Genomic DNA, 27,224 nt, shown 5'->3' with positions numbered 1-27,224 from the left:
CAGGCTGGCATTGAATGTCTCTGGCTTTTCCAGGTGCACAGTGCAAGCTATCAGTTAATCTATCATTCTGGGGTTTGGAAGATGGTGGCCATATTCTCACAGCTCCACTAGGTGGTGCCCCAGTGGGGACTCTGTGTGGGGGCTCCAACCCCACATTTCCTGGCCACACTGACCTAGTAGAGGTTCTCCATGAGGGCTCCATCATGTAGTAAACTTCTGCCTGGAAATCCAGGAGTTTCATACATCCTCTGAAATCTAGGCAGAGGTTCCCAAACCTCAATTCTTGACTTCTGCACAACCTCAGGCCCAACACCATGTGGAAACGGCCAAGGTTTAGGACTTGCACCTGTTGAAGCAATGACCTGAGCTGTACATTGGCCCCTTTTAGCCACAGCTGCAGTGGCTGGGATGGAGGGCACCAAGTCCCAAGGCTGCACACAGCAGGGTGGGCCCTTGGCCCTACCTATGAAACCATTTTTCCCTCCTAGGCCTCTGGACCTGTGATGGGAGGGGCTGCCATAAAGGTCTCTGACATGTCCCAGAGACATTTTCTGCATGTCTTGGTGATTAAAATGTGGCTCCCTCTGGTACCATTCCTTCTGAAATGATTCCAATCAATAGAAAAAGAGGGAATCCTCCCTAACTCATTTTATGAGGCCAACATCATCCTGACACCAAAGCCTGGCAGTGACACAACAAAAAAAGATAATTTTAGACCAATATCCCTGATGAGCATTGATGCAAAATCCTCAATAAAATACTGGCAAACTGAATCCATCAGCACATCAAAAAGCTTATCCACCATGATCAAGTGGGCTTCATCACTGGGATGCAAGGCTGGTTCAACATATGCAAATCATCCAGTATATAAACAGAACAAAAGACAAAAACCACATGATTATCTCAATAGATGCAAAAAAGGCCTTTGACAAAATTAAACAGCCCTTCATGCTAAAAATGCTCAATAAATTGGGTATTGATGGAATGTATCTCAAAATAATAAGAGCTATTTATGACAAACCCACAGCCAATATCATACTGAATGGGCAAAAACTGGAAGCACTCCCCTTGAAAACTGGCACACGAGAGGTATGCCCTCTCTCACCACTCCTATTCAACATAGTGTTGGAAGTTCTGGCCAGGGCAATCAGGCAGGGGAAAGAAATAAAGGGTATTCAATTAGGAAAAGAGGAAGTCAAATTGTCCCTGTTTGCAGATGACATGATTGTTTATCTTGAAAACCCCATCATCTCAGCCTAAAATCTCCTTAAGCTGATAAGCAACTTCAGCAAAGTCTCAGGATACAATATCAATGTGCAAAAATTACAAGCATTCTTATACATCAATAACAGACAAACAGAGAGCCAAATCATGAGTGAACTCCCATTCACAATTGCTTCAAAGGGAATAAAATACTAACGAATCCAACTTACAAGGGATGAGAAGGACCTCTTCAAGGAGAACTACAAACCACTGCTCAATGAAATAAAAGAGGACACAAACAAATGGAAGAACATTCCATGCTCATGGATAGGAAGAATCAATATCATGAAAATGGTCATACTGCCCAAGGTAATTTATAGATTCAATGCCATCCCCATCAAGCTACCAATGACTTTCTTCACAGAACTGGAAAAAAACTACTTTAAAGTTCATATGGAACCAAAAAAGAGCCCATATTGCCAAGTCAATCCTAAGCAAAAAGAACAAAGCTGGAGGCATCATGCTACCTGACTTCAAACTATACTACAAGGCTACAGTAACCAAAACAGCATGGTACTGGTACCAAAACAGAGATATAGACCAATGGAACAGAACAGAGCCCTCAGAAATAATACCACACATCTACAACCATCTGATCTTTGGCAAACCTGACAAAAACAAGAAATGGGGAAAGGATTCTCTATTTAATAAATCGTGCTGGGAAAACTGGCTAGCCATAAGTAGAAAGCTGAAACTGGATCCCTTCCTTACTCCTTATACAAAAATTAATTCAAGATGGATTAGAGACTTATATGTTAGACTGAAAACCATAAAAACCCTAGAAGAAAACCTAGGCAATACCATTCAGGACATAGGCATGGGCAAGGACTTCATGTCTAGAACACCAAAAGCAATGGCAACAAAAGCCAAAATTGACAAATGGGATCTAATTAAACTAAAGAACTTCTGCACAGCAAATGAAACTACCATCAGAGTGAACAGGCAACCTACAAAATGGGAGAAAAGTTTTGCAATCTACTCATCTGACATCCAGAACCTACAAAGAACTCAAACAAATTTATAAGAAAAAAAAACCCCATCAAAAAGTGGGCAAAGGATATGAACAGACACTTCTCAAAAGAAGACATTTATGCAGCCAACAGACACATGAAAAAATGCTCATCATCACTAGCCATCAGAGAAATGCAAATCAAAACCACAATGAGTCACCATCTCACACAAGTTAGAATGGCGATCATTAAAAAGTCAGGAAACAACAGGTGCTGGAGAGGATGTGGAGAAATAGGAACACTTTTACACTGTTGGTGGGACTGTAATCTAGTTCAACCATTGTGGAAGACAGTGTGGTGATTCCTCAAGGATCTAGAACTAGAAATACCATTTGATCCAGCCATCCCATTACTGGGTATATACCCAAAGGATTATAAATCATGCTGCTATAAAGACACATGCACACGTACGTTTATTGTGGCACTATTCACAATAGCAAAGACTTGGAACCAACCCAAATGTCCATCAATGACAGACTGGATTAAGAAAATGTGGCACATATACACCATGGAATACCATGCAGCCATAAAAAAGGATGAGTTCCTGTCCTTTGTAGGGACATGGATGAAGCTGGAAACCATCATTCTCAGCAAACCATCACAAGAACAGAAAACCAAACACCACATGTTCTCGCTCATTGAACAATGAGAACACTTGGACACAGGAAAGGGAACATCACACACCGGGGCGTGTTGTGGGGTGGGGGGAGCGGGGAGGGATAGCATTAGGAGATACACCCAATGTAAATGATGAGTTAATGGGTGCAGCACACCAACATGGCACATGTGTACATATGTAACAAACTTGCACATGGTGCACATGTACTCTAGAACATAAAGTATCATTTAAAAAAATAAAAATAAAAAAATAAAAATAAATAAAATGTGTCTCCTTGTTACTTAGCAAATTTCTGCAGCTGGCTTGAATTTCTCCCCAGAAAATGGGGTTTTCTTTTTTATTGCATAGTACTACACATAGCACTATTGCATAGTAGTCAGGCTGCAAAATTTTCAAACTTTTATGCTCTGCTTCCTCTTGAACCCTTCGCTGCTTAGAAATTTCTTCCCCCAGATACCCTAAATTATCTCTCTCAAGTTTAAAGTTCCACAGATCTCTAGGGCAGGAGCAAAATGCTGCCAGTCTCTTTGCTAAAACATAGCAAGAGTCACCTTTTCTCCAGTTCCCAACAAGTTCCTCATCTCCATCTGAGACCACATCAGCCTGAACTTTATTGTCCATATCACTATCAGCATTTTGGCCAAAGCCATTCAACAAGGCTCTAGGAAGTTCCAATTTTCCCACATCTTTCTGACTTCTTCTGAGCTCTACAAACTTCCAACCTCTTCTTGTTACCCAGTTCCAAAGTCACTTCCACATTTCTGGACATATTTACAGTAGCACCCCTCTTCTGGTACCAATTTACTGTATTGGTCTGTTCTCACGCTGCAAATAAAGACACACTTGAGACTGGGTAATTTATAAAGAAAAAAAAGTTTAATGGACTCACAGTTCCAGGTGGCTGCAGAGGCTTCACAATCATGGTGGAAGGCAAAGGAGGAGCAAAGTCAGGTCTTACATGGTGGCAGGTAAGAGAGAGAGCATGTGCAGGGGAACTCCCCTTTATAAGACCATCAGCTCTTGTGAGACTTACTATCATGAGAACAGCATGGGAAAGACCTGCTCCCCACAATTCAATTACCTCCAACTGGGTCCCTCCCATGACATATGGGAATTATGGGAGCTACAATTCAATATTTGGGTGGGGACACAGCCAAACCATATCGCTTGGTTAGCTGTATTTTATTACTATTTTTTTTTTTGTGGCAATTGTGAATGGGACTGTGTTCCTGATTTGGTTCTTGGTTTGACTGTTGTTGGTGTATAGGAATGCTAGTGATTTTTGTACACTGATTTTGTATCCTGAGACTTTGCTGAGGTTGTTTATCACCTTAAGGAGCTTTGGGGCTGAATATGGCATTTTCTAGATATAGGATCATGTAGTGTGCAAACAGGGATAGTCTGACTTCCTTTCTTCCTATTTGGATGCCCCTTATTTATTTCTCTTGCCTGATTGCTATGGCCAGGTAAACTCACTATTTTTAACCCTAACTGGAAAATAGTTATTAAGATGTGCTCCAACCATTAATAACTCTCAATAAATATTATTATATAATAATAGCAAGAGACCAGAATCTTTATAACTCTAGAGTAGTGTTTTTTAACCTTACTTACTACAAAATATTAAAGACCTGCAAGTATAATGATGCTATAATAAGTAGCATATATCTACTCTTAGCTTAAGAAAAAAAAACCTATATATTAAAGCCTCCCATAGACTGCTACTTTGAGAGATAGACTATTCTGAATTTCACGTTTATCATTTCCATGCACTTATTTTTTATTATATCTAAGCAATATATTATTCTTGTTTTTTAATTTCATAAAAAATATTTCATTCTATATATATTCTACAGTCTTTTTTATACTTAGTATTTGGAAAATTCATCTATATTGAAAGGTATAGGTCTAGTTCATTCATTTTCACTGCTGCATAATATCTTACGATATAACTGTATTGTAATGTGTTTATTCATTCTCTCTTAGATAGACTGGGTTATTTCCAGTTGTTGTTTTTGTTTGTTACTATGAAGACAATCCTATTATGAAAATTATTGCATACGTCTCTTTGTGTCCACATGTGAGGGTTTCTCTGGTATATATTACTAGGATTTCAATTGTAAGTGGTATGGTTTGAATGTATGTGTTCCTCCAAAATTCATATGTTGGAACCTAAGACCCAATGTGATAGTATTAAGAGGTGGTACCTTTGAGGGAGTGATTAAGTCATGAGGGCTCTGCCTTCAATAATGGATTAACAGTACCTTTCTAAAAGGACTGGAAGGAACTAGCTAATCACCTCCCTTTTTTTTGCCCTTCCATCTATTCTGCCATGTGAGGACAGTGTTCATCTCCTCTGGAGGACACAATGTTCAAGGCGCCATCTAGGAAGCAGAGACCAGGCCCTTACCAGACATCAAACTTGCTGGTGCCTTGACCTTAGACTTCCCAGCCTCCATAACTGTGAGCACTAAATTTACACTGTTCGTAAATTACCCAGTCTATGCTATTTTGCTATAGCAGCAGGAACAGATTGACATAGGGTCATAGGTAAGTGCATTTCATCTTAAGGAGATATTATTAAATTATTTCCCAGAGTGATTGGTACCAATTTATGTCACCACCTGCAAGAATAAGAGTTCCTACTGTGAAGCAGTGGTTTTTGAACTATGCTTCTCAAGGTCCCAAGAGGGAGTTTCAAAGGCCATAGGACTCTAAACTCCTTGTACTATTTGTAACTGGAGCGGCTATGCTTCAGTTTGTTTTACATAACTGTACAGCATAGCAAATTTTCATTTGAAAAAAAGGTTTTTCTGCTTTAAAAAAGTTTAAAAACCAATATCCTGGCTGGGTGCAGTGGCTCACGCTTGTAATCCCAGCACTTTGGCAGGCTAAGGCGGGCAGATCACAAGGTCAGGAGATCGAGACCATCCTGGCTAACATGGTGAAATCCCGCCTCTACTAAAAAAAAAAAAAAAAAAATACAAAAAATTAGCCAGGCATGGCGGCGGGCACCTGTGGTCCCAGCTACTCGGGAGGCTGAGGCAGGAGAATGGCGTGAACCCAGGAGGTGGAGCTTGCAGTGAGCCAAGATCGTGCCACTGCACTCTAGCCTGGGAGACAGAGTGAGAATTCGTCTCAAAAAAAAAAAAAAAAAAAAAAAAAAAAAATATATATATATATATATATATATATATATATATATATATATCTCCTGAAGAATACTTTTAAATCCTATTTAGATAGTATCCATCTTTCTGTCCAGGAGAAAAATTGGTATGTGAAGAAACCCTGGAAAAGCCAACATTTCATCTACAGAATGTTTAAATCTAATAGTGGATAGTATTTATCAATCTCTCTCCCAAGTTTTGATTTCTTCCTTGGCCTCTTCTCTTATTCCAATATGGGAAAAGTAAAGAGGGTAATATAATGCTTCCCCTCACCTCTAAGTTGGATTTGCAAACACATTAACTACTTTGGGTGGGGGATGAGGGAAAGGTGTATTTCCCTTCTGTTTTGTCACAATGCTCATAAATATATAATGCTTTTATTTTTATTTTTAAGTAAGTGTAAAAAGGAAGGAATTCATTCAAGTCTATAGGTTGTAATGTACAGTTGACCCTTGAACAATGTAGGGGTTAGAGGAACTGATATCTGCACAAAGACCCATGTATAACTTTCAACTCCCCCAAAATTTGACTGGTAGTAGCCTACTGTTGACCAGAAACCTTACTGAAAACATGAACAGTTCATTCACATATTTTGTATGTTATATGCATTATATACTGTATTCTTACAATAAAGTAAGCTAGAGAAAAGAAAATGTTATGAAGAAAATCGTAAGAGGTTAGGAGCAGTGGTTCACATCTGTAATCCCAGCACTTTGGGAGGCTGAGGCAGGATGATCACTTGAGGCCAGGAGCTCAAGATCACTCTGGGCAAAACAGCAAGACCCAGTCTCTGCAAAAAATTTAAAACTTAGGTGGGCGTGGTGTACATGCCTGTAATCCCAGCTACTCAGGAGGCTGAGGCAGGAGGATCATTTGAGCCCAGGAGGGAGAGACTGCAGTGAGCTATGATTGCACCACTATATTCTAGCTTAGGCAACAGAGTGAGACCCTGTATCTTTTTTTTAAAACAGAAAGAAAGAGAGAGGTTGGGGGGAGGAGGAAGGAAGGAGGGAGAGAGAGAGGGAACAAAGGAAGGAAGGAAAGAAGGAAGGAAGGAAGGAGAAAGGAAGGGAGAAAAGGAAGGAAGAAATGAAGGAAGGAAATCGTAAGGAAGATAAAATATATTTACTATTCATTAAGTGGAAGTGGATCATCATAAATGTTTTCATTCTCATTGTCCTCATGTTCAATAGACTGAGGAGAGGAGGAAGAGGAAGGGTTGATCTTGCTGTTTTGGAGCGGCAGAGGTGGAAGAAAATCTGGGTATAAGTGGACCCATGCAATTCAAACTGTGTTGTCCAAGAGTCAACTGTACTCTTTCCTTTTAACCTGTCTTCCATAACCCAAGGCAGACAATTCCTCCTCCTGCATTAAGGATATATGGCAACTTAATATCTACCTATCTGCCATGGCTCATTAGTAAACTCACACATGAACTAGGGCACTCTCCATCTTCATTGCAGCCTGGTAGTGTTCTTCTAGTGTACTTGGCTATTATAGGTTGCTAAGCAATAATCCTAGTGCTTGCATTGTCCCCACTGATGTACAGAATGGAAGTAGACATGTGTTTGGTTACCACTGTAGTTAAACACTTCTCTCTTAGAACCATGAAAACAAGAAAAAGAAGCAGGCAACAGCAGGGTCAATAAATCAGGATTCTGAACAAGCCTATCTGAAGCTGTCTTTTGACTGAGTGAACTCTGAATTCATGGATCACAAATTACAGCACTGCCCCAAGGGCAATTGAATTCAGAGGTTTAATTGAATAATTTCAGAGAGGTACTGGATTTTTTCACAGGTCTCTAGTTGGACATCCTAAACCTTTTAAGATTGATTGATTGATTCATTTATATACTCACTCAATAAATAACTATTAATTTCTCACTGTGTGCCAGGCACTGGAATTCTTTTTCAGGATCATCTTCCTAAACTTTTCCAAGAATCAAGAGCCTTTCAAGCTCTGCCCCCAATATGTACATCTTCACCACTCTAGTGGTCTACCTTCTAATATAAAAAGAACTATCCGGGCACTATGGGTATAAATGCTTTCAACTAAATAAGTAGGGACACAAAAGAATTCCTTATACATATTTTGAAAAGTCTAGCCTTGTAAGTGACTTTTATTATTTTCTGCTCTCAGTGTATGGCCCACTGCTGGGCAGAGCCTCAGTACAAAGCCTATTTAAGGATATAAATAGGAATGAATTATAATTCATATTGTAATAAGCCTTAGCAGGCTCTTTCTTCACAAGGAGGCATATAACATTAGTGGGTCTGGCTGCTGATTATACTGGTGAAAATTGACCCAGCAGGGCTACTTTAGCTGTATGATGTTTTCTTTAAACACAGGCCCTGTTTGAAACTCAGTTGCTTTGTCCTTATTATTAGGATTTCTTAACACTGGCACATGATGTAGAATGACTACTGCAAAGGAAGGAGGTAAAGAAGTACTACTAAACACCACCGGAATTAAAATTCAATAGGTAAAGGAAAAGGCAGTTTCCTACAAAACATTGTTAATCTTAGGGCTGTGTAATAAGAATAGAACTGAGCAAACTGATAGTTGAAAAAATTCTCAAAATGCAAGTTAAGCTCAGTCTGAAAAGTAGAAAAACAAGGGTAAAGAAATGAGGAACTGACATGATACATTTAACCACAGTATTTTCTATGCAACAATATGTATTTGAGTGCATGTTGGGAGCTGCTTATCAAGGTAACATGACTTTAATTTTGACAAATATGTAACAAGGATGAAGACACTTCCTTTGACCTATTGAAATTGCAATAACAGTTTCTCTTCCTACTTTGTATATACCCATATATACACACACATTCACAAACGAGGGATTTAGAATAAAAAGTTTTAATAGTGACTGATCATTTAATAAATAAGTACACTGCATTGTGTATGATATCAGAATAAGCAACTGCAATGTTTTCAGTACATATCATATACTGGGATAAATAATTTTAAACAAAACACATTTCTCTCTACCATACATTGAAAAGCAATAAGAGAAATTGAAAGTACAAGAAGAGGAAAGACCACAAACTCTTGCTTGACATGTTTTCTGGTAGGTGATACATTACCTGATGGAACACATATGTACAGTTTTGTAGGTGCAAATGTGGCCACAAACTAATTAAAGTGAACACCTAATTAAATGTATAACAAATTACCTAGATCAGAATTGTGTTTGGCATCTTTAAAATGAATGAGTTAATTTAGGCCAGGCATGGTGGCTCAAGCCTGTAATCCCAGCACTTTGGGAGGTCGAGGTGGGTGGATCAACTGAGGTCAGGAGTTCGAGACCAGCCTGGCCAACATGGTGAAACCCCGTTTCTACTAAAAATACAAAAATTAGATGGGCGTAGTGGCAGGTGACTGCAATCCCAGCTACTTGGGAGGCTGAGGCATGAGAATCCTTTGAACTCGGGAGGCAGAGGTCGCAGTGAGCTGAGATTGTGCCACTGCACTCCGGCCTGGATGACAGAGCAAGACTCCATCTCAAACAATAAAATAAAATAAAATGAATGAGTTAATTTATAAACCTGGCCCAAGTGATTAAGGTAAAGGCAAAGTATATGTGTGCAGTGTTGGTGGTAGATGTTTGGTATAAGGAAGTAAAATCAGAAAAACAGGAGGTAGAGACAGGTAGAAGAGGACAAGTAAAGACTTGCCAGGAAGAAAATTTTTAGAAGTTAGTGAAGCTATGAAAACAGTACTAAGTTTATAAGAAAGACAGAGTAAGTGTTGGAAAGTTTGGTTCTTTAAATTTTTTTTTTTTTTTAATTTTCAGGGATACAAGTGATTTTTGGTTACATGGATAAATTGTATAGTGGTGGTGTCTGAGATTTTAGTGCACCCGTCACCTGAGTAGTGTACATTGTACCCAATATGTAGTTTTTTTTAATCCCTTACCCCTCCTTCTACCCTCCCACTTCTGAGTCTCCATAGCCAATTATACCACTCTGCATGCTTTTGCATACTCATAGCTTAGCTCCCACTTCTAAGTGAGAACATATGGTATTTGGCTTTCCATTCTTGAGTTACTTCACTTAGAATAATGGCCTTCAGCTCCATCCAAGTTGCTGCAAAAGATATCATTTCATTCTTTTTATGGCTGAGTAGTATTCCATGGTGTATATATACCACATTTTCTTTTTCTTTTTTTTTTTTTGAGACGGAGTCTCGCCCTGTTGCCAGGCTGGAGTGCAGTGGCATGATCTCGGCTCACTGCAACCTCTGCCTCCTGAGTTCAAACAATTCTCTTGCCTCAGCCTCCCAAGTAGCTGGGACTACAGGCACCTGTCACCACACCTAGCTAATTTTTGTATTTTTAGTATAGATGGCGTTTCCCCATGTTGGCCAGGATGGTCTCAATCTCTTGACCTTGTGATCTGCTCGCCTCAACCTCCCAAAGTGCTCTTTATCCAAACTCATTGGTTGGTGGGCACTTAGGTTGGTTCCATATCTTTGCAACTGTGAATTGTGCGGCAATAAACATATACATGCAGGTGTCTTTTTAATATAATGACTTATTTTATTTTGGGTAGATACTCAGTAGTGGGGCTGCTGGATTGAATGGTAGATCTACTTTTAGTTCTTCAAGAAATTTCCATACTCGGTTGGGTGTGGTGGCTCACGCCTGTAATCCCAGCACGTTGGGAGGCCAAGGCAGGCAGATCATGAGGTCAGGAGATCAAGACCATCCTGGCTAACACAGTGAAACCCCATCTCTACTAAAAAATAGAAAAAATTGGCCGAGCATGGTGGCAGGCGCCTGTAGTCCCAGCTACTCGGGAGGCTGAGGCAGGAGAATGGTGTGAACCCGGGAGGCGGAGCTTGCAGTGAGCCAAAATCGTGTCACTGCACTCCAGCCTGGGCAACAGAGCGAGACTCCATCTCAAAAAAAAAAAAGAAAGAAAGAAAGAAAGAAATTTCTATACTCTTTTCCATAAAGGTTATACTAATTTACATTCCCACCAGCAGTGTACAAGCATTCCCTTTTCACCATATCCATGCTAACATCTATTGTTTTTTGACATTTTAATAATGATCATTCTTGCAGGAGTAAAGTAGTATTTCATCGTGGTTTTAATTTGCATTTCCCTGATGATTAGTGATGTTCAGCCCCTTTTCACATGTTCATTGGCCATTTGTATATATTCTTTTGAGAAATGTCTGTTCATGTCATTTGCCCACTTTTTATGGGATAATCTTTTTTTTTTTTTTTTTCTTGCTGATTTGTTTGAGTTCCTTGTAGATTCTGGATATTAGTTATTTGTTGGATACACAGTTTGCAAATATTTTCTTCCATTCTGTAGGTTGTCTGTTTAGTCTGATGATTATTTCTTTTCCTGTACAGAAGCTTTTTAGTTTAATTAGGTCCCATTCATTTATTTTTTGTTTTATTGCATTTGCTTTTAGGGTCTTCATTATAAATTCTTTGCCTAAGCCAATGTCCAAAATAGTTTTTCCTAGGTTATTTTCTAGAATTTTTAAGGTTTCAGGTCTTAGATTTAAGTTTTCGATCAATCCTGAGTTGATTTTTCTATAAGGTAAGAGATAGGGATCCAGTTTCATTCTTGTACATGTAGCTAGCCAATTTCCCCAGCAACTTTTATTAAATAGGGTATCCTTTCCCCAGTTTATGTTTTTGTATGCTTTGTCAAGGTTGGTTGTAGGTATTTGGTTTTATTTCTGGGTTCTCTACTATGTCTGTGTGTCTACTTTTATACCAGTACCATGCTATTTCAGGAACTATAGCCTTGTAGCATAATTTGAAGGAAAGTTTGGTTCTTTTTTTTTCTCTTAAAAATATTTTTTTTAGAGATTGGGTCTTGCTCTGTTGCCCAGGCTGGTCTTAAACTCTGGACCTCAAATGATCCTCCCATCTCAGCCTCCCAAAGTGCTGGGATTACAGGCATAAGTCACCACACCAAGTGAAAGTTTGGGTTTTAATGACTATGTATTACAATGTGTATTACTAAGAAGAAATAGTAAACAGTTACTCTTAGTTGGTTTAAAAAGAGAGAAAAACACTTTGGGGAAAAAAAAAAAAAAACAAAATCCAGCACCTAAAAATCACAACTAGCATCTATATATCAATTTATAGTTCAGAAAACACTTTGATATTATTATACTTCAGTCCTAGTTCAGCCTAGCATATACTAAACGTTCAATACTTGTAAATTGAAGAAAAATTACAGTAAAATTGTTAAATTTTACATATTGTAAAGAATTTCTGGTGGTATGGGATTTCACTAAGTATTTGGAGTTAAAAGAGCTGTAATGAAAGAGATGAAAGTCTTATCTACTTTTCTGAAGCCTTTTTAATCCTATAAATTTTCAATCTGCATAATTATGTGGAATTTGGATTAAGGATGGGGCTCGTAGTCAAGCTTTGGATCAAATGGAATAAATATGTGGTCAAGTACAAGTGTAAAAACAATGAACAGGGTAGGCCAGGCACAGTGGCTCATGCTTGTAATCCCAGCACTTTGGGAGGCCAAGGTGGGCGGATCACCTGAGGTTGGGAGTTCAAGACCAGCCTGGCCAACATTGGGAAACTCTGTCTCTATTAAATATACAAACTTAGCCAGGCGTGGTGGCACATGCCTGTAATCCCAGCTACTCAGGAGGCTGAGGCAGGAGAATTGCTTAAACCCGGGAGGCAGAGGTTGCAGTGAAGCGAGATCGCGCCATTGCACTCCACCCTGGACAACAAGAGTGACACTCCGTCTCGGGGAAAAAAAAAAACCAAAAAACAAAACACCAAAAGAAACCAAAAACAAAAACAATAAACAGGGCTAACAACAATAAGCATCCCAAATCACTGGAGTTATCCATTTGATTATTGTATTAGTGGGTTGCCTGCTAGATGTCAGTCAGTTTTCTTAAATTTTATCTTTAAGTGCAAGATGAATAATCATAAATTGCCGCAAAAGCATTAATAGAAGGTGAATGAAATACATTTTAAATTATTTCCCAAATTGCATTTAAAATACCTTCTGGCCTATAATCTCACTGACTCTGGAGGCTGAGACAGGAGGATCGCCTGAGTTCAGGAGATTGAGACCAGCCCAGGCAACACAGCAAGACCTTGTCTCTACAAAAACAAAAATTAAAAAACTAGCTGGGTGAAGTAGTGTAGTGTGCACCCATAGTCCCAGCAACTCTGGAGGCTGAGGTGGGAGGATCACTTGAACCCAGGACTTTGAGTCTGCAGTGAAGTATGATCATGTCACTGAACTTCAGTCTGGGTGACAGGGCAAGACCCATCTCTAAAAAATAAAAATAAAATAAAATATCTCCTGAAATTATGTCTTTAAAATGCAAAATCTTGAAGAATGCATCCCCAGTAAAATTTTAAAGATAGTTTTAGATTTTTTTTTTTTTTTTTTGAAATGGAGTTTTGCTCTGTCACCTAGGCTGAAGTACAATCCACGATCTTAGCTCACTGCAACCCCTGCCTCCCAGGTTCATTTGATTCTCCTGCCTCAGCCTCCAGAGTAGCTGGGATCACAGGCGCCCGCCACCACACCCAGCTAATTTTTTGTATTTTTAGAAGAGAAGGGGTTTCACCATGTTGGCCAGGCTGGTCTTGAACTCCTGACCTCAGGTGATCCACCCGCCTTGGCCACACAAAGTGCTGGGATTACAGGCGTGAACCACCACGCCTGGCCAGTTTTAGATTCTATTGTATAAGAGAAAGGCTCGTTCTCTACCTTGGGATTTGATTTCATCCGTTGCTTTCTCCACCACATTGTTGGTGGCCTCTTTTACAGGAACATCTGGCACACTCTGTAAAGTCTTTGAAAAGAGAAAAAAAATCACCAATTTCAATGTGACTTGATTTTCCACAAAGTTGTATAAATTATTCCAAGTAAAGGAAAGTTTATTGCTTTGTAAGAGTTAACCAAACATCCCTAGTTAATTTTTCTGGGATATAATGTTGTATACTAGAAGCAAAGAGGTAATCACAGTGTATTTTCTGCATTTACAAGATAAAATGTGTTGGTTCAAAATGTCATCACATCTTCCTATTACTAACAAAGTAATACGCTAGGAATCATTTTAGATGACATTAATTCTTGAATTATACAACACTTTATAGAAACATGATTTGAAACCATAGCATAGGGAAATCAGACCTTTGGAAATGCTACTGTTTTACTACTAGAATCACTTTCTGTATTTGTGGCAAAAAGAAAAAGCATTTCATCTTAATTGAGGAAATAAAGGATTAATTTTATGAATAGCAACAAAATAGTTTTTGTATACATGCTAACGTACTTTAAAAATCTGACAATAGAATTTTTTTTTTTTTTTTGGAGACACGGTTTTACCCTTGCCCAGGCTGGAGTGCAGCGGCACAATCTCAGCTCACTGCAACCTTCACCTCCTGGGTTAAAGTGATTCTTGTGCCTTGGTCTTCCAAATAGCTAGGATTACAGGCATGCACTACCATGCCCGGATAATTTTTGTATTATTAGTAGAGATGGAGTTTCGTCATGTTGGCCAGTCTGGTCTCAAACTCCTGACCTCAAGTGATCCACCTCGGTCTCCCAAAGTGCTGGGATTACAGGTGTCAGCCATCGACAATCAGTAGGATATTTTAAAAACTCACATTAGTCAACTCACTTGTGAATCTACAGGACTATTTTCAATTGCCTCCCCTTTTCTATGAAATGTTTTTCTTTATTATAGCCTTGTATTTATTTAAACACAAAGTTACTTAAATGATTAACCTGGAAATTACATTTTCAGCATGATAGTAAAGTGATCCTAAAAGCTGGTCGTTACAGTTTTTAGGATAACTTTAGAAAGCATTCTTATTTATCTGTAATTTATAACAGCTCTTCACAAATAATTTACCTGTCTATGGAAGTTTCCCACAACTTACTCAAATGAATCAGCTTAATAATCAACATGAGTTTGTCCTTTCCCTTTTGCAATTTTACTTATCTTTTTGAATACCCACATCTTTTCTTTTACCATAAGAAAATTGATTTTATCTAGTTTATTCTCCAGCATTAATATCTGATTTATTCATGCCAACTCTACCTCATGAAGCTCGTTCACTTCAGTTGAGTTCCATTTCCTCTTTTTGTCTTTTCCATTTTCCTGAAATAGAAACAGTGTTAGTAAATGGCATCCAAAAAGAGCTGTGGATTAAACTACTGTCTTATACTTTAATACAGTAAGCTTTTAACTTTTAAAAATTTCACATAATGAGTAAATATCATGCCAAATAAAATTACACAAAGTAGTTGTATCAACAAATTCAAACAATAACAGACTTTTATATATAATCAAGGAATGCCAACCAACTAGAAGCAGGTCGCCATGACTCAACTGTTATTTTGACCCCCTTTTCAGCATTTCTGTCAAAACTTGATGCAGAATACTTCAACCAAAAAGAGAAATAATTAAATGATAGACTATGATTTTGCATCTCAATTTTCCCAAGAATGTTGAATCTCAAATCTTCTCATAAATGTAATAAACCTATGTAGGACAAGAACCTGATCAGGTCTGACTTCCTCTTGAGATGTTGACTCATTCATCTGGACTCCAAAAGGTATCACCAAATGGTACAGAAGAATATTACTAGACCAGTATTAATAACAAAAAGAAAGAAATATTAATAAACATCACAAAGTACTCTATAAGTTAAAAAATCTCCCTCACTCCTGCCCTCACCTCACTCCACAATTCTATTGAATGATACATTCTCAACTGCTGAACTTTTCCAACTGTATTACTGTTATGGCTGTTGCTACTGACCAAAGCTAGATCATTGCTCAGGGAGACAAGAAAACTCACCATAGTAATCATCGCTACTATCATTTAAAAAAAAAACAATAACAGCAACAGTAATGCAATTGCATTTTTTAACATGATTGTCATCCTCATTAATTTTTGAGATAACAAGGTGAGGTAAAGCGAAACTTTTATGGCTACCTAATTCATGCAAGAAAGGTAGATAGAGAACAGAATAATAATATCTCAAAAAGCATTTTTTTTGGCAAGGGAGAATTCCAGAAGAATGTGACTTATCTGGTTTATTTATTCATATCGAGGTATTAAATAATTACCAGATCCCCACTTTACTGCAAATGACTGTAGATTCACAGATTATTAAATCACTGCCATGCCAAAAATCATTTAAGAGTTTATGTATATATGAGCTAGGTATTGTGTAAAGACAAAATTATATTCACACAGTCTCTGCCTCCAGGACAGTTACAGTCTAGATACTCTAATTTGAAATAGTATGTATCTAATGCTGTAATGTATTCCCTTTTCTTTTCCTTTCTTTTCTTTTCTTTTCCTTTTTTTTTTTCTTTTCTTCTTCTTTTTGTTTTTTTACAGAGTCTCACTCTGTTGCCCACACTGGAGTGCAGTGGCACAATCTCGGCTCACTGCAACCTCCGCCTCCTAGGTTCAAGTGATTCTCCTTCCTCAGCCTGCCAAGTAGCTTGGACTACAGGTGCTCACCACCACGCCTGGTTAATTTTTGTACATTTAGTAGAGATGGGTTTTCACCATGTTAGCCATGCTGGTCTTGAACTCCTGACCTCAAGTGATCCACCCTCCTCGGCCTCCCAAAGTGCTGAGATTACAGGTGTGAGGCACCACACCTGGCCATTCCCTTTTCTTTTTATCAACATAACACATGTTCTAGCTAAATAAACCAAAAGTACTGCCTTTGGAGAGAAAAGTTTCCAACATTTAAAAATAGCTGCCTCAAAGCCTTTTTGAAGCACTTAATAAATAATAAATAATAGAAAATAAATGTATGTGATAGCTCCCAACTGTATATTCTCAACAGCCTCATTTCTTTGCTTATGGTGTCCATCTCCTGAAATTGTTGAGAAGCTTCCTTCCGTTTCTTTTAAAATCTATTTGGTTTGCATGCATTCAGATACATTCAACTCAATAAGCCTTTATTGGGTGCTTTCTATATGCAGGCAAATGTTGGGGCTTAAAAGGATTAATATGACCTGCCTTAAAGAGTTTCCAGTTTAGGCTGGGCACAGTGGTTCATGCCTGTAATCCCTGCACTTTAGGAGGCCAAGGCGGGTGGATCACCTGAGGTCAGAAGTTCAAGACCAGCCTGGCCAAAATAGTGAAACCCTGTCTCTACTAAAAATACAAAAAAGTAGCCAGGTGTGTTGGCAGGTGCCTGTGATCCCAGCTACTCAGGAGGCTGAGGCAGGAGAATTGCTTGAACCTGGGAGGCGGAGGTTGCAGTGAGCCGAGATCATGCCATTTGCACTCCAGCCTGGGCAACAAGAGCAAAACTCTGTCTCAAAAAAAAAAAAAGTTCCCAGTTCAGTGAGGGAAACAGATGCAATTCAATCTGCAAAGTAAAAGAGTAGAGGTACACACAAAATGTTAAGGAACAAAGAAATAAGCAATTAATTTTCCCAGGGTAGTTATGGATGTTCTCACAAAGGAAGTTGGATAGTAAAAGACTAGTAAGAAAGTTTTGTGTAAAGGAGGAGGGAAGGATATTTGAGGCAGAAGGAACAAAGGAACAAGGATATTTGAAGCAGAAGGAACAAACACTCCAGGTTCAAAAAGTGTTCGAAGAATTCATATAGCAGATATGCTGATATGGAGAAACTGTTAGTGGTCTGGATAGAAGATCAAATCAGCTACAACATTCCCTTAAGCCAAAGCCCAATCCAGAGCAAGGCCCTAACTTCTCTTCAATTCTGTGAAGGCTGAGAGAGGTGAGAAAGCTGCAGAGGAAAAGCTGAAAACTCGCAGAAGTTGATTCATGGGGTTTAAGGAAAGAAGACATCTCCATAACTTAAAAGCGCAAGGTGAAGCTGCACATGCTGATGTAGAAGTTGCAGCAAGTTACTCAGAAGATTTAACTAAGATCATCAATGAAGATGGCTACACTAAACAATAGATTTTCCATGCAGACAAAACAGCCTTCTATTGGAAGAAGATGCTATCTAGGATTTCATAGCTGGAGAGAAGTCAACGTCTGGCTTCAAAGCTTCAAAGGACAGTCTGACTCTCTTGTTTGGGGCTAATGCAGTTGGTGACTTTAAAGTGAAACGAATTCTCATTTATCATTTCAAAAATCCTAACCCTTAAGAATTATGCTGAATCTACTCTGCCTGTACTCTATAAATGGAACAACAAAGTCTGGATGACAGCACATCTGTTTACAGTATGGTTTATGGAATATTTTAAATACACCCTTGAGATCTACTGCTCAGGAAAATTGATTCCTTTCAAAATATTACTGTTCATTGACAGTACACTTGGTCATCTAAAAGCTCTGATGGAAATGTACAAGGTAATTAATGTTTCCATGCCTGCCAACATAGAATCCATTCTGCAGCCCATGGATCAAAGACCAATTTCAACTTTCAAGTCTTATTTAAGAAATACATTTCATAAGACTATAGCTTCCATAGATAGTGATTATTCTGATGGATTTGGGCAAAGTAAATTGAAAACCTTCTTGAAAGGATTCACCATTCTAGATGTCATTAAGAACATTTGTGATTCATGGAAGGAAGTCAAAATTGATCAGCATTAACACAGTTTGGAAGAAGTTGATTCCAATCCTCATGGATGATTTTGAGGGCCCCAGGACTTCAGTGGAGGAAGTAACTGCAGATGTAATGGAAATAGCAAGAGAACTAGAATTAGACGTGAGGCCTGAAGATGTGACTGAATTGCTGCAATCTCATGATAAAACTTGAATGAATGAGGAGTGTCTTCTTACAGATGGGCAAAGAAAGCAGTTTCTTGAGATGGAATCACTCCTGGTGAAGACACTGTGAACATCATTGAAATGACAACAAAGGATTTAGAATACTATATAAACTTAGTTGATGAAGTAGTGATAGGATTTGACAAGACTGACTCTAATTTTGAAAGAAGTTCCACTATGGGTAAAAAGTTATCAAACAACATCGAATGTTACAGAGAAATTATTCATGACAGGAAGAGTCAGTCAATGTAGCAAACTCAATTGTCTTAATTTAAGATATTCTCACAGCCACGCCAGCCTTCAGCAACCACTACTCTGATCAGTCATCAGCTATCAACATCGAAGCAAGATCCTCCATCCTCAAAAAGATTTTGAGTGGGTAAAGGCTTATATGATTGTTGGCATTTTTTAGCAAAAAAAGTATTTTTAAATTAAGGTATGCATAGTTTTTAGACATAATGCTACTGCACACTTAATAGACTATAAGATAAATACAACTTTTATATATGCGTTGGGAAACCAAAACTTCATGTGACCACTTTATTGTGATGTTCTCTTTATTGTAGTGGTCTGGAACCAAACCCAAAATATCTCCAAGGTCTGCCTGTATGAGGGCCAATAATATAATTTTAGTCACCACAATGGAGAATTCCAACCTCTCACCTAGTTCCTTAATGAAAGGTGGGTCCCTTTGAGAAAGAGCTCTGTAGCATTGCCACTAGAATATACTGAAAAATCTTCCTCTAAGTCTTTTCCACAGAGATAGGTGGCCATTTCCTAAAGTGACTTTGTGCTAGGGAAAAGGAATATCCAGGTTTTTCAGAGATATCTAAACACTAATTCTAAACTGATGTTAATCTTGGGGATCCAAAATACCACTTCAGTCCATAAGGTTAAGTGGGGGTTTGTGGTGGTCAGATGGAGTCTTAACTCAAGTTTGAATCACAGTGGTTTAGTAGGGCCATAGAACCACCCTGTGGTGATTTCATCAGTCCCTGAATATATAATTAGAACAGAGATACTGGTAACTGGCAGGATCTCTATATCAGTTCTCTAACTCTGGAATAAGGACTATTATAGTAGGAAGGGCCAACTTGAAGCCTTTGAAAACCTCCTCTCAAACCCCCTCCAAACACACCAGGACAGTAAACAAAAATGTTGCTTCCTTGGGGTTGCGGGGATGGGGGATTACAGAGATTAATGACACCAATAAAGATCTGAAAGAAGCAGGAGTGAGGCTGGGCACAGTGTCTCACGCCTGTAATCCTAGCACTTTGGCAGGCCGAGGCGGGTGGATATCCTGAGGTCAGGAGTTTGATACCAGCCTGGTCAACATGGTGAAACCCCATCTCTACTAAAAATATGAAAATTAGCCGGGCTTGGTGGCACATGCCTGAAATCCCAGCTACTCAGGAGGCTGAGGTGGGAGAATCGCTTGAACCTGGGAGGTCAAGGTTGCAGTGAGCCGAGATCACACCACTGTAATCCAGCCTAGGCAATGGAAATTCCGTCTCAAAAAAAAAAAAAAAAAAAAAAAAAAAAAAGAAGCAGGAGTGATGAAAGCTACCTCACATCAATTTAACTTGTCTGTTTGGCCTGCGAAGAAGAAGGTGGATGGATCTTGGAGAATGACTGTGGATTACTGTAAATTTTATCAGATTATGCCTCCACTTGCACCTCCTCTTCCATATGTAGTATCTTTATTGAAGCAAATCAACACAGCCCTTGGCACCTGGTATGTAGCTATTGTCCTAGAAAATGCTTATTTCTCCATATAAATTGGCAAGAAACACCTGAAGCAGTTTGGTTTTACTTGGCAGGGCCAACAATATCCCTTCACAGTCTTGCCTCAGGGGTACATCATTTCTCTAGCTCCCTGCCATAATATAATCTACAGAGATATTGAGCATCTTGACTTCCCAGTCTGCATCACATTGATGAAAGTATGCTGAGGGTATCTGAGGAGCAGGAAGTAGCAAGGTCTTTAACTGTCTTTAAGAGATATATGCAAACCAGAGAATGGGAGATAAATTCCATTCTGGCATCAATTTCCACATCAATCAAGTGCCAGTTATTAAATTATTGTCTCATCTCCAAATTCACCCATTTTTACTCTTCTTTGTTGCTAAAGCTGAGACCCTGAAAATCACATTTCTTTGCCTCGCCAGCTAGGTTTGTTATACTATGTTAACTGGGGGCACCAGAGGGACATCCCATACCTGAAGGAAAGACAAGAGACTTGCTCCTTCTTGTCTATCTGCTGACTGCTTCTTGTGGTCTTTTGGTTCCTGTGTCCTTCACCTAGTAATGCTTCTTCATTATGGTAGTAGCACTTCCTTTTTGAAGCAACAGCTGAATCCAGTGTGTAGCAGTTTTTCTATAGTTCTATAATTGTCATTACTCTAAGGCACCACCACCAGCCAGCCAGTGCTCTGGCTTCAGAAGTCTGTGTCCCAGAACCCTAGGTGCCATGAAGCCCCTCCTCTAAGCTCAGAGGCACTAATACCAGCTAAGCAGCACTTTCTCCTCAGAGACCTTAGTTTTAGCTCTGTGGGGCCAATCCTCTAAATTTCTAAATTTTTCTCTTTGATTCTTTGTTTTTTGTTTTCTAGCCCTTAAGGTGGGAGGTATTACTCACCTCTGTGACACCTTAGATTTCTCTAAAAAAGTTATCTACTTAATAACTTTACATCTAGTAATTAATTCATTGTTAAAATTTCTTGGCAAATAACTCGTAGAGTTTCTGTTTATTTATTTATTTATTTATTTATTTATTTATTTATTTATTTATTTATTTTTTTGAGACAAGGTCTTGCTCTGTCACGCAAGCTGGAGTATAATGGCATAATCATAGCTCACTGCAACCTCAATACCCTGGGCTCAAGCAATCCTCCCACCTCAGACCCCTAAGTAGCTAGGACTGCAGGTGTGTACCACCACAGCCGGCTAATTTTGGTAGTTTTTGGAGCGATAAGGTCTCACTATGTTGCCCAGGCTGCTCTCAAATTCCTATCCTTATGCAATCCTCCTGCCTCAGCCTCCCAAAGTGCTGGAATTACAGGCATGAGGCACCGCACCCCACCCAAGCTGGTGTGGTTTCTATCTCCTGTTAGGACACAGTTAAATGAAGTTAGTAAAAGTTAAAGTTTTTACAAAACTTAAGAAAAAATGCAACTAAGTGAAGGCAACACATGACTCAATAATACTGCAGTTGCTCTCAGCTCTTATGTATCTGTGCTATATTAATTTATACTTATAATTATGCCTGAGTTGTTTCAAATATAAGGGATTAGATTATCAAGGATGGGACCATGATTTCTTGTCTCTCTCTCTCTTTTTTTTTTCTCTCTCTCTTAAGCTTAGCTATATAAGCCATAATCTTTTAAGTGAAACACTTCATTTGGTATGCAATGAATGAGTTTCAGACATATTGCAAGATAGGGATCTATTCAGCTTGAGGAGTTACTTAAAAGAACTGGAGTGGTTGATACATCTAGGTAATTCACTCCTGGCAAGAAGCAGTGTGATCTAGAGATTCTCAGCAGCCCCCCAAAATCAGGTTGTGAATACCCAACCTAGTATGCCCATGGTCCTGCTGGTGGACAGCACAATGAAGTTCTTGCCAAGCAAAGCCAAGGAGTATTCTACCAGGTCATCACTTTCATAAGACAATTGTAGTACACATTGCTGCCTATCATAAACACTGAGGTTTGGAGGATGTTCCAGGTACCAAAAGAGCAGGACTTACAGCCTCAGACAAGGCCAGGAAAGACAGGGAGGCCTGCTAGGTACTCCTGATGAACTCAGCTCACAATCTCTCTTTTTATATATATCGAATTCTTCCTTTTGGTTATATCTGATGTGCCCTTTTAGTTATGTTTGAGTTAGATGCAGAATTATTGCTCTAATAACACAATCATACTCTGCAAATTAGACCGTTATCAATATTTTGCAATAGATGCTTGACATGAAAAGTGTTTGGGTAGATGGGGAAATTCCCATTGGCAAATGTAATGAGGAAATACCCTATGATAATGTGGATATATTTTCAATTATAATTTATACTTGTAAATTTTGAATTGTTGTGAAAATTGTTTAAAAGTTTTTTTTGGCCAGGCACCATGGCTCACACCTATAATCCCAGCACTTTGGGAGGCCGAGGCGGGCAGATCATGAGGTCAGGAGATTGAGACCATCCTGGCTAACATGGTGAAACCCTGTCTCTACTAAAAATACAAAAAATTAGCCGGGCATGGTGGCAGGTGCCTGTAGTCCCAGCTACTCGGGAGGCTGAGGCAGGAGAATGGTGTGAACCCGGGAGGCGGAGCTTGCAGTGAGCGGAGATTGCGCCACTGCACTCCAGCCTGCAGCCTGGGCGACACAGTGAGACTCCGTCTCAAAAAAACAAACAAAAAAAGTTTTTCTTTTTATCACCTACTTGTATGAACTAAGTTCTCATCAATAATGACCACCAAGAATTTGAAGAGATCACTGTTAAACTGTCTCATTCAAGAACTGCATGCAGTCATTTCAATAATAAAATCCTGTATAAAAAAAGTGATGTTTAGAGAAGCAATGTCAGGTTTTTCATTAAATTTTTAGACAACTTTATTTGGAAACGTATACAAATTCAGTATTTAGTGTCATCCTTAATATGTTTATTTTCTCATTAAAAGTAAGTAATATAAAGAAAACCATTTTTTTTTCACCAAGTCCCATGTAATTAGTTGCCTCCAAATCCCCTTTAATTTATCCCAGTGTGCTGTACAAGTATTATTTCTATGGATGTCATGATGTGGAAAAAAAAGGTAAAGAACCACCCCTTTAACATTTAGATCAGGATTCTTCACCTGGGTTCCTTGATAGGTTTTAGTAGGTATGAGAAATATGCAAGTACATCTTTCTGGAGAGAAGGTCAATAGTTTTCATCAGGTTCTCAAAGCTTAAGAAGCAGCTAACCTCAGAGATTTCAAGCTCCCCTATAATTTCACCCCAGAAGAAGTATTGATACAAGTTAAGGGTTAAATGGACTCCAGTGGTACAACCAGGCCTCCAGCATCATAGGTGGGAAGAGTGAAAGTGCTATAAATAGAACTAGGAGGACTTTTGTATCTTTGGCTCCCTCTTTTGGGAATCCTGCTCTTGACCTCTCTCTCCTCAAATTCAGCCAGAATAGTAAGAGGATCCTAGGATCTTCACTCTATTAGAAGATACCTCCTCTCTCAGTTCACCAGAAGACCTAGCAGGAACCAGGGTGGAGCCTAGGAAAATTAGGTAGAAATGGGGCACAGAGCCTAGATTCATCAAATGCTTACTGTGGTCCAGCTCTGTTCACAAAGTGACTGTACTGGGATCTGTAGACAAAGCCTGAAAGCCAATATCATAAAGACCACATTTGCCCAGACCTTCTCTGCTTTGTTTCTATAGAACTTTGTATGTATATAGACTTCTCCTATATTTCTACATACCTCCTTTCGTGCCTAGCAGAGGTGACAGAAGCCATGGTACCACTAAACTACGCTCTAATTATGATGTGTTTTCCCCTGCTAATTGGCTTTGAGCCCCTAAGAGGTAGATAAACATTTCTTGTTCTTACAGCAGTGTCTAGTATATGATACACATTCAAAAAATATTTTCTCAATTATTAGTAAATAAATTAATGAACATGCACCAATAATTTCCAAATCTTAGTTTCTTTAAAAGGTATATACCAGGAAGAAATATTTCCCCTGAAAATTAATAAATGAACTTCCTGATACAATGTGAATTTTGTTATCTCATAATTCTTGATCAGGATTTTATCACCTTAGATATGTGGAACAAAAATGTTCCACACTTACCCACAGATGAAACATGTCTTGACCACTAATCTACTTCTACTATTAAGAAAAAGAATGATGGTCGGGCGCGGGGGCTCACGCCTGTAATCCCAGCATTTTGGGAGGCCAAGGCAGGCGGATCATCTGAGGTCAGAAGTTCAAGACCAGCCTGACCAACATGGTGAAACCTCCGTCTCTACTAAAAAGACATAAAATTAGCCGGGCGTGGTGGTGCATGCCTATAATCCCAGCTACTCAGGAGGCTGAGACAGGAGAACAGCTTGAACCAGGGTGGCGGAGGTTGCAGTGAGCTGAGATTATGCCATTGCACTCCAGCCTGCGCAACAAGAGCGAAACTCCATGTCAAAAAAACAAAAAAACAAACAAACAAACAAACAAAAAAAGACCGGGCGCAGTGGCTCACCCCTGTAATCCTAACACTTTGGGAGGCTGAGGTGGGCAGATCACTTAAGGACAGGTGTTCGAGACCAGCCTGGCCAATACAAAAACTAGCCAGGTGTGGTGGCGGGCCCCTGTAATCCCAGCTACTCAGGAGGCTGAGGCAGCAGAATTTCTTGAACCCGGGAGGTGGAGGTTGCGGTGAGCCGAGATTGCACCACTGCACTCCAGCCTGGGCGGCAAAGGGAGACTCTGTCTCAAAAAAAAAAAAAAAAAAAGTTATCTTAATTACATAGAGGGCTTTACAGTTTATACTGCACTTTACCATACATTATCTCAAGAATCCTGTCAGTTAGGGTTCCATTGTAGAGATAAAGGAATTAACGCTCAAAAAGTTCAAGCCATTTGCATAAGGTTTTAGAGCTGGAACTAGAAACCAGGTCTTCTGATTCCAATGGTAGTGCTTTCTCACTGCAAGGTTAATGGACTCAAGTCCTACATTTTCCAAGAGAATTTCTTAAGAGTATGTTACCATGAAAAAGTAGATCATCATTGTTGCCATCCCTGAGTCAGAGAATCAACATACAAGTACTAAGACCTACAGATTTGAGTATTACTTTTTCTAGAATGATACTTTGGTTCATAAAGCACATATATTTCATTTATTTGAGTTCATTCAGCTTCTAGCTATGTGTATTTCTTGGCTGTGTATCTAGTTTCCTGTTTGGTCTCCCATACATTGGTTCAAAGTTCTTACTTCTGAACCTTGCCTTCTCTTTTCCTGTTTACTACCGAGCTCTGGGAAAAACACAGTCAGATTGTTTAATCTGTGAACCATACATCTTTGTTTAATTTTGCCTCACAGGCACTCCTGATCACCACCAGGGGGCAAAAGCCTACCAGCTGGCTTCTCTGCACTACACTCTGTATAGGATTGTATAGTACAGGGACCCTCAGTGTCTGATTCTTGATGGAACCTCCCTGCTAATTATTTCAACCACAGGGCCCCAGGGAGAGAACAAAGGCTCAGCACAGAGGACTCTTGTGGCATTTAACCGTACAGCAGCCAGAAAGAGCTCATGACAGCCCTGTCAGTTTAAAAGGAGCAATGAGATCCAAGAGTGTTTGAGTGACAAACAGGAGGGGGTGGGTTTTAATAACTGCAAACTCCCGAGTGTGTGTGTTTTCTACAGCTTTGATATGTACGGTGGTATTTACCAGCTCATCCACTCAAACTGAGAAATAGCCTTGTCAACTCTCTTTCTTTGTGTAAATAATCAGTGATATTTGCATTGTGCGATTTTTTTCTTTTTAATCTTGATTTTCCATTACATTCTTTGCTTATGTTCTGCAAAGAGTTTACCTCTGAGAAAATCATTCCCTTAAAATATCTTTTAATCTTCACTTTTACATAGGTCTATGAAATAATGACATTTAGAGACGAAGGAGAAGAAAGCTTAACGAGCAAATCCTGTTTAATTAAGAGAATGTCTTCACAGCAGGAGGCAAGTGAGAGGTCAATAGCAGGCTGGACCCTCACAACTCTTCGAGTCAGGCTTCCACGGACTCCCAGGCGCGCTCAGCTTCTCTTCTCAGGAATAATGAATAAGTCTTTAGACAGGCAATAGAGGAAGCATGAGGGTACCATAAACCTTTCCAGGGTATCAAAAGGAAAATGGTTTTCTTTCCCGAAGACTCATCATAAAACATGGACAGAAGGGTGGGAAAGTTGAGAAAAAGCCCCCGAGAACCGGGGCGAAGGGGGTAAACTGGTCCAGCTCAGTCCTGTCTGCGCCCAGTGAGAGGGTCTGAAACTCCGCGGAGCCTTCTCACTTTGCTTCAGGATTTTCATCTCAGCTGCTTTTTTCTAAGGTTGGTTAAGCTGTGCGCCGCCCCACCTCATAAAATGGTTGTCTCTTAGGAGTGAAGACTCCAGCGGCCCCCTCACTCGACTGAGACCCCTCACCCGGCTGGCTCCCCTCGGCCCCTTCCCCCACCCCACTCCACAGCACCCAGCGCTGGCAAATCGCGCGATTCCAGTGCGAATGAGGCAACCCAAGAGGGTGCGGCGGCCCGAGGCGCACGCACTTGGCCGGCTTCCGGCAACTCAAGGGTTACGACCAGGCGGCGGCGGCGCGCGCCGAGGGGAGAGGCGGTAGCTGACAGGTGGCGCCTGCGCACTGGGAGCGCTC

The 27,224-nt window shown here is 39.6% G+C and overlaps 1 protein-coding gene across 1 annotated transcript in view; it reads right to left on the bottom strand.

Moving 5' to 3' along the window:
• EFCAB5 (EF-hand calcium binding domain 5) overlaps nucleotides 1-15,187 on the bottom strand; it is a 169,448-nt gene extending 154,261 nt beyond the window's left edge. The window contains exons 1-2 of the mRNA XM_008010917.3: nucleotides 15,133-15,187; nucleotides 13,794-13,878 (exon numbers count right to left, since the gene is read on the bottom strand). The gene's annotated coding sequence lies outside the window, so the exon portion shown is untranslated. The remainder of the gene's footprint in view (nucleotides 1-13,793; nucleotides 13,879-15,132) is intronic.
• Between the last annotated feature and the right edge of the window lie 12,037 nt (nucleotides 15,188-27,224).

The sequence above is a fragment of the Chlorocebus sabaeus genome, chromosome 16 (genome assembly GCF_047675955.1).
Source record: "Chlorocebus sabaeus isolate Y175 chromosome 16, mChlSab1.0.hap1, whole genome shotgun sequence".
NCBI classification, from domain to species: domain Eukaryota; kingdom Metazoa; phylum Chordata; class Mammalia; order Primates; family Cercopithecidae; genus Chlorocebus; species Chlorocebus sabaeus.
This window is presented reverse-complemented; position numbering and strand designations above follow the sequence as displayed.